This window comes from Tetrao urogallus (genome assembly GCF_951394365.1).
Source record: "Tetrao urogallus genome assembly, chromosome: 5".
In the NCBI taxonomy this organism is placed as follows: domain Eukaryota; kingdom Metazoa; phylum Chordata; class Aves; order Galliformes; family Phasianidae; genus Tetrao; species Tetrao urogallus.
Window position 1 is genome coordinate 13,366,089 of NC_136818.1, and position 13,310 is coordinate 13,379,398.

Sequence of the window (13,310 nt, forward strand, 5' to 3'; positions counted from 1 at the left end):
TTCCGTGTATGTAATTGAAATGCATTCCAGGGGCAATTTTACAATTCATTACCATAAGCTATTAATGTGAAGAATAAGAAATTTTATCATGCATAGGGAAGTGAGGAATGGTTTCGTGGGCTGTGTGACTGGCAGGAGAATTCGACTGGTCCTGTTCTGTTAAAGCACACGTGACTTGTTTTAGCAAGCCCTCGCTCCAATATATACTGCTAAATTACTTCCTTTAGTTTCGAAATAAATCTACAAGTTCAGCAGAAAGAGAAACCTTGTTGAAAATTGTGATTTAAATTCAATTTAAATTTTTTTTTTAATTTAAATTTTGAACTGAGCAGACGTGGCTGCACAGATTAAATTTCAAATTATAGGGCTTTTCGTCATTTGTCATTTAATTTTGCATGGTGTCTCAGAATGGTCCATACAGTCGTAAACAGCATAAAATTGTGTTTAGTTTCAATTATGATGTGTTAGTATAAGAATGCTGGATGTCACTAGCTTTAATTTCTTAATTAGTGAACTGTTGACAATATGCATTTGTATGGACTAAAACTTTTCGTGATTGTTGGCTAATAAATTCGTGTTGTGTTTGCTAATAAAAGGGAGAACTCGGCAATAGCACAGTGTGAGTGAATTGACTTTTTTTTTAAGCAATGCATTATTTTTCAAAGCAATTATTATCCCTGTGGTTAAATACTCATTTTAAAATGTTGCAATATGGTAATTGATGATAATTTTGTTCCAGATTTCTGGTTCATTGATAGATTTAGGATAGCACAGTTATTTCAATTGAAAATAGGCCTTATTTGAAATGTTTAACACCAGTGTTAGCATGATGAAAATCAGCATTTGCACATATCTCTGCTTTCAGTTATGAGTATACTGCGAACAGTAAACGAGCTGAGAGTGAATCTGCTCTCAGAGGATAGGCAGTAAACATGGAAACAAAAAGTGTTAATGTGTCGACCTAAAATAAATTAAATCTGGGTCTCCAAAATGAGATGGAAAAGGATGGAATAGTTTAGTTGGAAAAGTAAATGATGAAAGTGTATAAATTCTGAGTTTCCGCTTCTCCAAAGTATTTTCCAATTGGTAAAAATAGATGCTTACTTCTGTTTATGCAGAAGTTCTTTTTTATGTAAATAACTGTTTGGAAAAAAAATAACACTGAAGCACTTCTGTTTATGTAACATGGAGGGAAAAAAAATGTTGCTGACCTACTGACATCTGCAAATGGTGACCTGCTCATGTATAAGTCCCTACTATTTTTTCCCCTCTATTTAAGGCCAGCCTCCTTGTCTGACATGCTCGATGAGGAAATGGACTGCCATGTATTCAAATGATAAACACAGTGAAAAGGCCTGTTATGTGAATGTCATTTTAAGTAATTAAGCGTGGTGGGATGTAATTTTTCTGAGGAAAACAGCTGAATATTGGTTGATTATGTAGCTTTGGTTTCAGGGTGATATGCTGAGTATCTATGTAGGCTATGGCCTACATGTACGTGTCAGGATTCTGGCTTCACTACTACTGTAGCACAAGGAGTGATAGAGAAGAAAGAGCAGAGGGAGGTGGCCTTTCTCTCCTTTCTCTCTGCTGCTGACTGCACAGAGTTGTAACTGTATCCCTGGGAAAATGCATCATCCCTGAAAATTCTTTGCAGCATTGCAAAGGAAAAATAGAAGGGAGAAGGTTTTAGTGTTGTGTTTCGTTTTTTTTTTTGTTCCCCACCCCCCTCCTCCTCCCCTAACAAGTCAGTGTTGTAGAATTGTACTGGGTCACTGAATTCAGGCTGCAGATTAAATTCACAAAGTTTTTAATGAATAAGCAATTTTAGAAATGTGATGATGTTTGTTTTAGATGGATATTTGAATATTCTCGACTCTTCTATGCATACAACAGCAACTTATGGAATTTTAAGCTTGACTAAAATTAAATAGCAGATATTTAGCATGAATTAATTCTGAAGTGAAGGTAAAACCAGTCTTGCATTCCTGAAAAAAATTGCAAAAGAGCTTTTCAGATTTTTGTTGTTGGTCTAGGATTGAAGTTGAATTGATAAAAAAAAGAAAATTAGAATATTAACGCCTTCTGTAAAGCAGCATGGTAACAGGTCTGTTTCTGTGTATGTCCTTGTGCAAGCAGTTACTGCTGACACTGTGTTTACTGAAGGTGAAGGAGCTGTTTGCTGTCAAGTGGCTTCTTGCTAATGTGCTGCCAGTCAGCTACTGCTGTGGCTTAGACAGCCTTGACATGTGCTCTGCAGCCTCAGGGGTTTTCAGTGATTGATTTTGAAACTTATTTAATGACTTGGTTTCATTATTTTATTATCTATGGAATATGATATTTCTAATATAGCTTGAACGCTTATTTAACGTACGATGTTTGCTCTGAAAGTGATGCCTCCTATTTTATTGTGTTGGCCCACAGTGTCAGAGGTGGATGTTGGTGGGATGGCCATAGAGGTCAAACCTTCCTACCAGTATCCCATTAAATGTTGCCGTGTGACGGATGGCATCGCATGGACAGTCTGACAGAACGGTGTCTGACATGGAAGTGCATGTGAAGCAAAGGTGCCTCATTGAATTCATCCATGAGGAATGGATGCCAAAAGGCACCGATTGATATTCATTGACCCTTGCTGAAAATTCATGGAGGTGAAACGGTGGATATGAGCACAGGGAGATGGTGGATGGTGTGTTTCAGTAGTGGCGACAGCAATAGTGGGTACCTCTGCTGGTAAAAGGTTTTTAGGAGTGCAACATGCAGGTTGTCATTTATCACTGGTGAAAATGCATAGCTAATGATGGTGTCTGTGTTGAAAAATAGTGCTTTGTAGCTAAGAATTTGCTCTGTCAGGCAGTATTATTGTGCTCTTTGCATCTGTTGTAGTTTCCATGGAAATAAATAGGAAGCATTACTTTCAGAGTGACCTACATATGAAATTAATTTGTTGTGTAAAATCTTTAGAATCCAGTAGGGACAGAGGTATCTCTGAATACCACAGGCCTTTGAATCTATTCTAAAAAATTGGCCAAGTGCACATGTAAATGCACAGACTGCGCGAGTCTGGTCAGGGGTGCTGCAAAGGGCAAAAGGGATGTGATGGTAGGCAGCAGAACGCCACACTTCTCTCTGAGATTCAGATGTCTGGAATGTGGCTGGTTGCAGTTATGTGGAACCCAAGTTTTGATTATTTTTGCAGATTGCTTTGTTTTGTTTTCTTAATAATTTTTTGCTCTTTGAAAGACTGAAGTGGGAGCGGAAAGGAGAATGAGGCTGCTTGGTGTTGGTTGTAGGGACGGCAAGATCAGTGAGAATCTCTTATTCTTAATCTGCTACAAATATTTTTATGAATCTGTGCAAAATAAAAGAATGTCTTAACTTGGAATAACATGCATGTTACGAAGAGGCACCACTTGCATCTTTTTATTATCTTCAGATTCTCATAGTCTATAAATTGCGAATAAATGGACGGATGGTGAATAGGAATTCTATTTGGTCTCTAACTGATTCAACCTACCAATGTATTTCAAATACTGTGGAATTTCTTAGAGAATTTTAGCTGAATAATTGCTAGATATATAGAGAGGAAAATATGAAATATGAAATAATGTGTAAAATACATTGTGCAAATTGATTAAAGCTTTAGAGTAACTACTAGTTGGGTACAAGTCAACAGATAATTCTGGTCTAAGGTTGCCATGGAAACAACCAGTGCTTGATATAATTGAGAACATCTTAAAAACCTCCTGGTGTTTGCATGCTTTTTTCGCCCTGCCATTTTGAGTTGCTTTAGACATGAATAGGTAGCATTGGTCAGAACAGAAGTAGTTAATGAGCAAAACCAAGTACCCGTGTGCTGAATATTGATTTTGGTTTACTACTGCTATCTTGTGCTTCACAGATTTTTGCATCAGAAGGAGCCCGTAAGGAAGAGAAGCTCTCTGGATTCTGTGTGCTTTCTCTTTCCAGTTAGTGTATAGTTGTGTTTCGAGCTTGGAGCACTGATTTCTGTAGAGATTAACATACTTCTGCAGTTATTGGATTAATATTAGCAGCAATATGTTTCTGAAAATTAGCTTTTCAGCATGAATGGTAAGTCTTTTCTATTGCCTTTGACACTATTTTTTGTTCTGTCTTCACAGTCAGGGAAAATCTACCAGGTTTCCCTTTCTTGTCTGCAGAGCTATATCGACTACAGAGCCCTTTGTTTCTGTAATCGACTTACTGTGGATTCTAAAAATGACCTGTCTTAAAGATTAGCAGTTTTATTAAACATTTTGCTTTGCATAGGTGGTATTTAGCATTTGAAATTCTATTTTGAAGCTTTCTTTCGGAAATAACTGTTCCAAATCATTGAATAGGGCATAGAATCCGACATGGAGAATTTTATAATTGTATGCTCTGTGTGTTGCTTCACTTATTTTTGTGTGCCATTCATAACAAATTATTTTCTGTGAATTGGTACAAATCAAAAAGCCCTTCTGAAATTATTATAATTATCACCTAAAAGTCTGAACTGCTTTTGTTGTTTTTCATCTGAACCGTCTTATCCTTCTTTGGTCTGTATTCTTTCTAAATGATGGGATAGCAGAATAGTTCAGGTCATGCATGGAAGTAGGGGAGGAGAGTGACATTTAAAATGAAATATTATAATGGGCGCAGTGAACTTATCAGGCAGGTGGTTGCTTTCCAAAAACACTGCTTGTTGTAAAGCACTTCGAATTAGTGGAATTATGGAGTACTTTATTCTTCCTTGAAATGTTATCCAAAATTGTACCTAAATGTTTAAACCGTGTACATTTATTTCTTTAGAAGATGATGTCATTAGAAAATGGTTTTCGAAGAGCCCAAGCATAATGGTTTCTGCAATTGTGCCGTATCATTTCAAGCAGATAATCTGGAGCCTTGGGAAATGACTTGAGAGGGTTAAAGATTGCTTATAAAGAAAAAAACAAATACACTTTTATACAGAGTTTCTGTGTGTGTCTGCATGGTTTTGCTTTGTCCTACGAATTTAAAGGTCTGTTTTTACGAAGATTTCAGTTTTATAGAAGGCATGAGACAGAAAGTGGGAGGAGCCATCCCACTGCCTTGCCTAATATCGGCTTGCATGTACTTATCTCACACAAATGTTTTGAGGTTGTCCTCCCCAAAAAGGAAAGTGTTGCCGTCATTTCCTCAGGGTATGGATCACAACAATATGCAGTATTGTTACATGCAGCAATGTACAGATATGGCTGCAAGACAAGTTATCAGAACTTTGTCCATGAATTATGAGGACCCACGTTACAGCATCATGGCCTCTGAAGTATAGCTCACAGCAGGCCAACCTGGAGGGGTGGTCCAGCTCCCACCTGTGTGGCTGTGGGCATGTGGAGCCGTCAGCTGGACGGGGGGGCTGCATCACCTCCCTGCTGGGAGCTGCTGCTGAGCGAGGGTGAGCCTGCAGCCCTGCTGTGTTGCTGGCATCGAATGGCTGTATTATTCTGTGGATGAAGAGGACCCAAATTATGAGTTGGAAAATCTCTGGTCACCATCACCAGTGCTGGATTTTTCCTGTTTTTTTTTTTTCTTTCCTGTTTTTCCTTACAGTTGTGTGGTAACTTCCACAGGAATTAAGATTTGTGGAAGTCGGCTATATCAATCTCAGATTTTTCTGCTTAAGTGCTTAATTTCCCCTTTTTTTGTTGTCTTAAGACTGAGTGATTTTAAGGGAATAAATTTCTTAACTGAAACTGGGTGAAAAAGAGACAACCATTCTGGGTTTTTTTTTGTTGTTGTTGTTGTTTTTTTGGTTTTTTTTTGTGGGCTTGTTTTTTGTTTTTGTTTTTTTTATCATGAGGTTTTATTCTACAATTTGCATCTGTACATTATGTTCACCTTGACATCCAGGCTTCCAGGTCCATTGAAAATAAAAATAAATGACTGCAATTTTTACCTAGTGTCAGTTCCCAATCAAAATAGTCTACAAATCAGAAGACTTGTTTTGCCTTAGTGAAAGGTGTCTTGTGCTTCCTGTGAGGAGGATTAGATTATCTTTAGCGTAAACATTTCCCCACTGAAATTACTTCTGCTGTTTGATGCACCTTTGCAGTTGTCTTTGCTGCAGCAGTTCTACACTCTTTAAGTGGATAAAACCAGATGCTCTCCTTTTAAAGGGTGGTCTAGATGAAGTGAAACTGATGAAATAGTAATGTTTTCTTCAATTGCAGACATGATTGGCCTACTTTTTTTTTTCTTTCCTCTAGGAAAGTTCCAGAGATTTTTTTTTTTTTTTTTCTGTAAAGAATGAAGAAAACTGTTTGCCTTTCAGAGTCCTTGTTTTTCATTTTCTTTGGTTCAGGGTTTGTTTTGTTTTTAATAGCAGAACATTCCTTAACAGATAAAACTGACAGGAAAGGTGCTGTTGTGGTGTTTCACTAGGAAGAGGCTTAATCCTCCTAGTAGCACCAAGTCCACAGTTGAGTTAGTGCTTTCAATATTGAAAATAAGTATTTGCTGATCCTGAAATTTGTGTTCTTAAGATAGTATTCCCCATATGTGTGTACAGATGGAGCAGTATGAGGCGTGCGAGCAATGCTGATAGCCTCTGCTGAGTTATTGTCAGGACTGGAGGCACTGGCGAACAGGAGTGTTTCAGGAATAAGGGTGAAGGGACAGAGTATAAATATCTTAGCTGTGTGTATTGCAACAGTCTTCTAAGAACAAGTTCACAGTTCACAGAAGTATATTTCAAACTTCAGCAATTGAGAAATAGGGAGTTGTATCAAAGCAAAGCTGAGTTGGCTGAAGGTTCCCATTTTGCAGTAACAGAACATGTAACAAAGAGGTCTTGAAGCTGAAGACCTGCTGTACATCTGGGCTGATTGAAGTTAGAAACTGATTATGTAGGGAGAGAGACTGGGCTGCATTTATCGGTGCCAGATGTATGGTTTGCAGGATAAGAAGGAAGTGATAAGATAGATGAGAAATCTAGAGGCATGTCAGTGCTGATACTAAACATGGCATGTATTTTCCTCTCAATACATATAGTTGTGGAGAAAGACCTCCAGAAGCAATTATTCCTGCTGCTGAAGAGACGGTATAGAAAATGAAAGAGTGGAATGCTCAGGTGCTAGAAACATGTGCTCCTATATGTGTCTTGTTGGTTTGAAGGTATCTTCCTTGCAAAAATTTTCCGTTATCAATTTGCTGCTGACAATAGAATACGGTAACTTCTTAGGTGTTGAGCTGGGTTCATGTTGGTTCTGGCTCTTATATGAAGTATCTGAAGAAAGAAAAAACAGCATGGGTTGCTGCTTTGACATAGTTCTTAAAATGCCTCCATCCGGAGAACAGTCCCTCAGCATGCTTAGTTTTGAGAAAAGATTAGTTTAATGAAATTTGTGTTACTTCCAGAGGAAAGGGTATTTTAGATGTAATCTTGCATCTCTGTTGAACTGTGGCTTACTCTATTTTCTGCTATGATTCTTACATATATATGTATTAACAGTAAGATTTTCTTCTTGTTGTGTTTTAGTTTATATCTCAAATAGTTTATATAATTATTTGTTGTTAGTTCTTCTAAAAGCTGCTGCTGGTATTGCTGTTGTTGACCGAAGTGTGTAGCATGAATGTCACATCTTTGAGGTTACTAAGGGCAGTTTTGTAACCTGACTAATAGTTTTGATGCTTTCCTTTATTTGTTGCAGTTGTTTTCATGTACTACAGCTCATTAGGAATTCTTAATTTGTGTGTTTTTGTGTTTTTTATGTACAGTGTGTGAATATTATGTCTTCTTTTTCATCAAAATAAGCACTGACTTTAACCAGTTTTCCTCTACAGTCCCATTCATTATTAGAATGGATATCAAATACTCTTACCTACTTTTTCCTACCCTAATTCCTAAGGAAACAAAATGTTGCTCACTTTGATGTGCTGAATTGTGAAATATGTTTATTTATGTAAGACTTTCTTATTCAGAAAATTCATCTCTGCTATTTGAGGTTATAAATGAACCTCTACTGCTTGGATAGAAAAGGCAACCCCTTCCTCTAAATACTGAAAATGAATATTGAAATATGTTCTGTGGGAGACATGTCAGTGTTGTGATATGTCAGATTCTCAAATCTTGCAGAGATGAGCTATTTTGCTTATTTACTCTGACAGCTGTGAAGTTATTGATTCCAAAGCAAGTACTTGGGATCGTGTATGGTTTTATCAATGTGAGGGTTGGAACAAAGTACTTTCATGGGAAGTGGACTTAGAAATGAGTGCAATTAAACCAAGATTGGTGTATCTACTGTTATTTTGATGCTTCAAAATACTTGAGGGGAAAAAAAAGGAAGAGCAACACAAGAGCTACTCTTTTCAAGTAACGTATATCCACAAGCATTTATATAGCATCCAGCAGCCCCAAAAGATGCTTTGTTTGGAATACAAGCAGCAAATGAATTTAATAAAACTTTATTTACTTCTAAAGAAATGATTATTTGTGCACGAATATATATAGTGATAAGAATGATGTATGAAGTGATAGCTGCTCAGTAACTGGTTATCCTTTTTCATCAGTGGACTTTCACTAAAGGGAAAGGGAAGGGGATGGGGGTGCAGTAATACAGAGAGGAAAGTTGATGCCAACCAGTTGGCCAGTACTTGTAGCGCAGAGGGATGTACTGGAGTGAAACATAGCAGATAAAGTAAACTTTGGCCTGGTGTGGGTTTTTGATGTTAAGAGGAAAATCTGGTTATTTTATTTATTCACATGTAACTAGCATAACATGAACCTTTACTCAGAAATATAGACAGTTACATGATGTTTTCCTGTAGTGCCCTAGAAAATTTTGTTCTTGGAACTCATTCTTAAAATTTATTCTTTTTTTTTTTTTTTCCTGCATGGTAACCATGGAAACGTATTCAGTGTAGAAACAGAGGTGTTTGAAATTTCACAATTTGCCCACAGTTTTCAATTTTCTTTGTAAAATGGTACCTGTTACATTTCACAGAGGCAGGAGGTCTTTGCGCTACAAATTCTGTGGTATTTGCTACACTTTCGATTATGTGCTGAGGATCAGCTACAACTGTAGAGAGTTGTACTGCATTGATAGCACTTAATTCCTAATTCCTCACAAAACACATCAGTTTATAATAGTTGAGGATTTTATTTGTTAACGTTACTTCACACAGCATGATCCAATTTTATATGTGGGGAGTGTCAAGTACTGCATTTGAAAGTCATTTCATGAAATTGATTATTAATTTAAAATTTTAGGCTAATAGAATTAACCTATCAAATAATTGAAGGTTAATAATTTAAAATTAAAGTTATTACTTAGAAACCTTTTCAGTTAGTCCAGTGCAGTACTTCCAGGCTGTGTTAATCTACCATAAGCTAACTCCTTTAGAAAAGGAGCAGTCTCTTTGCCACACGTATTTCCCCATTTCCATCCCACTGCCCTTCCCTCACCCTGGGAGAAGCATTCATGTCATGAATACAGCTGGGAGTTTGCTTTGGATTAAAATTAGCTTCCCTTGTCCTCTCCTGCCTCCTGTCCATTACTTTTTAATCTGGCCTCGTTCCCTAACCTGGCTTGGCAGGCAGCCACAGGCTGCTTTTGCTCTTTCAAGGAAGGTCATGATACAGGCAGGAACAAAGCGCTGTGGAAGAATGGGATTGGGGTTTTTGGAAGCAGTGCTTGTTTGTACCAGTCCACACTGAGCTGCAACCTTGCAAATCCAATTTTGAACACCTGCTCCTTGGATTTTCAAACCAAAAAGCATGTGGATTGTTGCAGGAAATGAAACATAAACATGGAAAACATGGAGGTTGTCTCCTGGCAGGCTGGAATAATTCCCATCAGTGAACATTTCAAGGACAGGGAAAGGGTACACAAGAACTTCCATTTTCTTTTTTTTTTTTTTTTTTTCCCTCCTAAAGCTTAGTTGTAATGTATTCCAGAAGTAACTGGGCACTTGTTCTAACCGATGTTTTTAGAGAACTGGGAGGAAAAAAGAAAAGACAACATCCACTTCAGTCAATCAGAGACAGTTTGCTAGAATGCTCTCTTCGGAAGGGGAGGTTGGGCAGGAAAGAGAAGTGCCACCATGAAGGACCTTAAGACCCAAAGGGGTGTGATGCACCTTGCATTCAGCAGGCATCTGCCAAATATATCTTAGGTTGCCCATCCTTGCATGTTCTGATGAAGCTGTTCTGCTCCTCTGTGATGAGATCTTGCATGTAATTGAAAAATTTAGGATTTGACTAATAAAGCTTGATTAATGGGTTTTGTGTGATTGGTTTCAGCAGAGAGGATGAGAGGCTTTGGTATAACTGGAAAATGCAGCATTATCTACGTGTGTCTTCAGGGAGGAATCACTTTTTTTTTTTTTTTAATGAAGCTTATTCAGTTGTAAATTTTAATGAGGTTTGGTTCAGAATTCTTTTTTTATTTTAAGAAGGTATTTTTTCCTCTCTTCAGTGTTTTCTTTCTGTTAGAAAATGATTTATTGTGAACAGATAGACCTGTACAACTCTGCTGAGCAGAGCAAGTTCAAGACTCAGTTGTGATTTTGACTGAATAAGTTTACTGATTACACACTTTCAAGCAGTACTTCAGAGATTCATGTTTTAAATGATTCAGTGTTAGTTGGCTTTGATCCTCTCTCCTTGGATTTTTTTCTTCTCTGTTATTCTTTTGACATTAACAGAGTTTGCTCCCTCTGCTTGGACCAGTGCTTTATGATTTCAAATGATGACAGAAGGGAAAAGACTGAAAATTAGATTTGAAAATAAAATTCTTTTTTTTTTTTTTCTCTAATAAAAATAGAAGAAGGAAGAAGAAAGTCAGTCTGTGGCAGTTGCATGCAGTAGAGATTTATCCACTCAGAATTCAGCAAAGATAGGCATCATCTTCGGTAGCTGAAAATCCAGTTCCTTTGGTTTGCCTGAATCTGTCACGTCTCTTGTACAGGCTGTTGGGTTCAAGGCAGCCAAGTCAAGAGATTAAGTAAGTAAGAATTCAGGATTGTTTAATGTATAGCTTAAAATTGTAGCCTGCAGTCCTGAATAGGGGGGAAAAAAAAGAAAGAAAAAGAAAAAAAAAAAAGGATTAATTTTATTTTATAAGACTGATAAAATACTGTCTAGCTCAAGACTTCAAAATAATAAAATAAGATTTTGCCTGTATGCCATATTTTGCATTGTAAAATGCAAATTATCCTTCTTATTTGTCAATTTACAATGTACCATAATGGTAATTCCAGAATGCACTCCCCTTGAATCAGATTCCAGTGCTTCCCTGATCTTCAGAAACTGCAGCTGCAGTTTTGCTCTTCATTTACTGTTTATTCTGTTCCTCTCCCTTATTCTCTCTTCACTTTCTATGCTCTTTTGTTCTCTACTTTTTACTACTCCTTCCTAGTATTCCCTAGAAGTGTTTACAGTATGCAGTTAGATTAATTAATTGTACTTTCATTTTAATAGCAAACTTGTAACAACTTGGCCGTTCTTATGATCCTTCACTCTGTAAGAACTTTTAGTTCTTGTATTTCAGAGGAGTTCCATGTATATTTTATAAAATTGAAGGACTTTTTTTATATTGCCATTGTTAATTTACTGGTTTGTTTTGCACCACCAGTTTTAATGATCATTGAAATTAAAAAAAAACTGAAATATTAGCTCAAAGCCTTGGTCTTGAAATCAAAAAGTCGATAGATGAGATGAGAGTTCATTACTCTAGCTTTAGTGACCTTGCAACTCTTAGAGCAGAAACAAGACAGAATTAACAGTGGTCAGTTTGTTACAACAGAGACAGTAAGTGTGTTTCACCTAACTAAAAATCTTGTTATAAGCCTTGCTACTGAAAGGTACAAAAGAAATTTAAGACAGGTTAATGGTGTAAGAGAGGGGCTTGAAACTCTTGACTCAAACACTTCCCACTTCTTTCTCAAGTGCAATATCATGACCACGGGATTCACTGAGACATTGGCTTACACCTCAGTGATGTTTAAGGCTAAAAACTATGTTTTTATGAAAATGAAATAGACAGGTATCAGAATCTCTTCACACTTACTCATTTTTCAATTAAATGAAATTTGGATACTTAAATATTCCGTTCAATTCCAGACTTCAAGTGATAATATTACAATTTTGGAACAGAAATTGAATTGTATTTTGATAAAGGGCATTTTAAATACCAAGCAGAGATTGGCATTTAGCACAGCATATGAGAATTTGCAGTGGTGCCCAAGCAGAGATTGGCGTTTAGCACAGCATATGAGAATTTGCAGTGGTGCCCAGTGTTTAGTCTTAATCAGTTTAGTTCTTGCTTTTTTTTTTTTTTTTTTTTTTTTCCCATGAATCCTGTCTAAATACTTCCCCCTTCCAACCCCCCTCCAAAAAAAAAAAAAAAAAAAGGCTTGCTGTCTACTGGAGACGTGCTTGAGAATAACAAATGCAGTGCACATGGGAGGTGGAGAAAGACAAAGTAATTCATGTTAACTCTTCAGGACTTCTCCACCTGTGACCCCTTCCCCCTGTGCCCTAATTGCACCTCTGCAGACACATCCCAGACTGCTTACTTTTTTCAGGAACCTTCCTAGGATTCATTTGCTTTTAAACTATAACAGGCCAGAGTACTCTTTATTTTATAATACTCATCCACCTTTTGTTATTTCTTTTTAACTCTGCTAATTTTTCATACAAAAGTTCATCCATAAAATAATTAAACAAATGTATTGTGTACTGCATTAATATACCACTAAAAAAAAAAAATCTAATTGCCACATCTCCTATAGTTTAGAGGGCTGGAGGGTGGGAATGTTGATTTCTTTGTTTTGGGGGGAATTTATTTTTTGTTTTGTTTTGTGGTATTGGTTTGATTTTGTTTGTTTGCTTGTTTTTGTGGGTGTTTTTTTTTTTGTTGTTGTTACTTAAAAAATACCTCGTTGTTTGCTAGTAGTATTACTTGGGAACCTATGGATCTCAAGCTGAAGTTTTAAGTACACAGTTAGTTCCTGGCACAGAGCAGGTGAGGAGCAGCGCCTCTCTGAACCAAAGAAACCATCTGCGGGTTTCCCTTTGGTGTTCTGAACAAGCACCTTTTCATCATGTTGGGACCAGATGGTTTTTGTCGCGTGAAAACAGAGCTTATTTGAACAGGAAGCTCTTGCATTCATTATGACCACAGACAGTTAAAAACTAACTGGTAACTGTCATTGTCTGGCACTGTGTGGAAGTGGCTGTGTTTTATTATGAACTTGATCTATTTCTGTCCTGCTCTCTGCTTCCCTTTAGAAGGCTTTCCCACTTATCACCATTTTCCTTTTGTTAT

At 37.0% G+C, this 13,310-nt stretch overlaps 1 protein-coding gene across 2 annotated transcripts in view; it reads left to right on the forward strand.

The window, feature by feature from the left end:
• The window catches only part of PRKACB (protein kinase cAMP-activated catalytic subunit beta), a gene marked incomplete at both ends in the record, with an annotated part of 64,798 nt that overhangs the window by 33,219 nt on the left and 18,269 nt on the right, over window positions 1-13,310 (forward strand). The gene's annotated exons all lie outside the window — the stretch shown is intronic.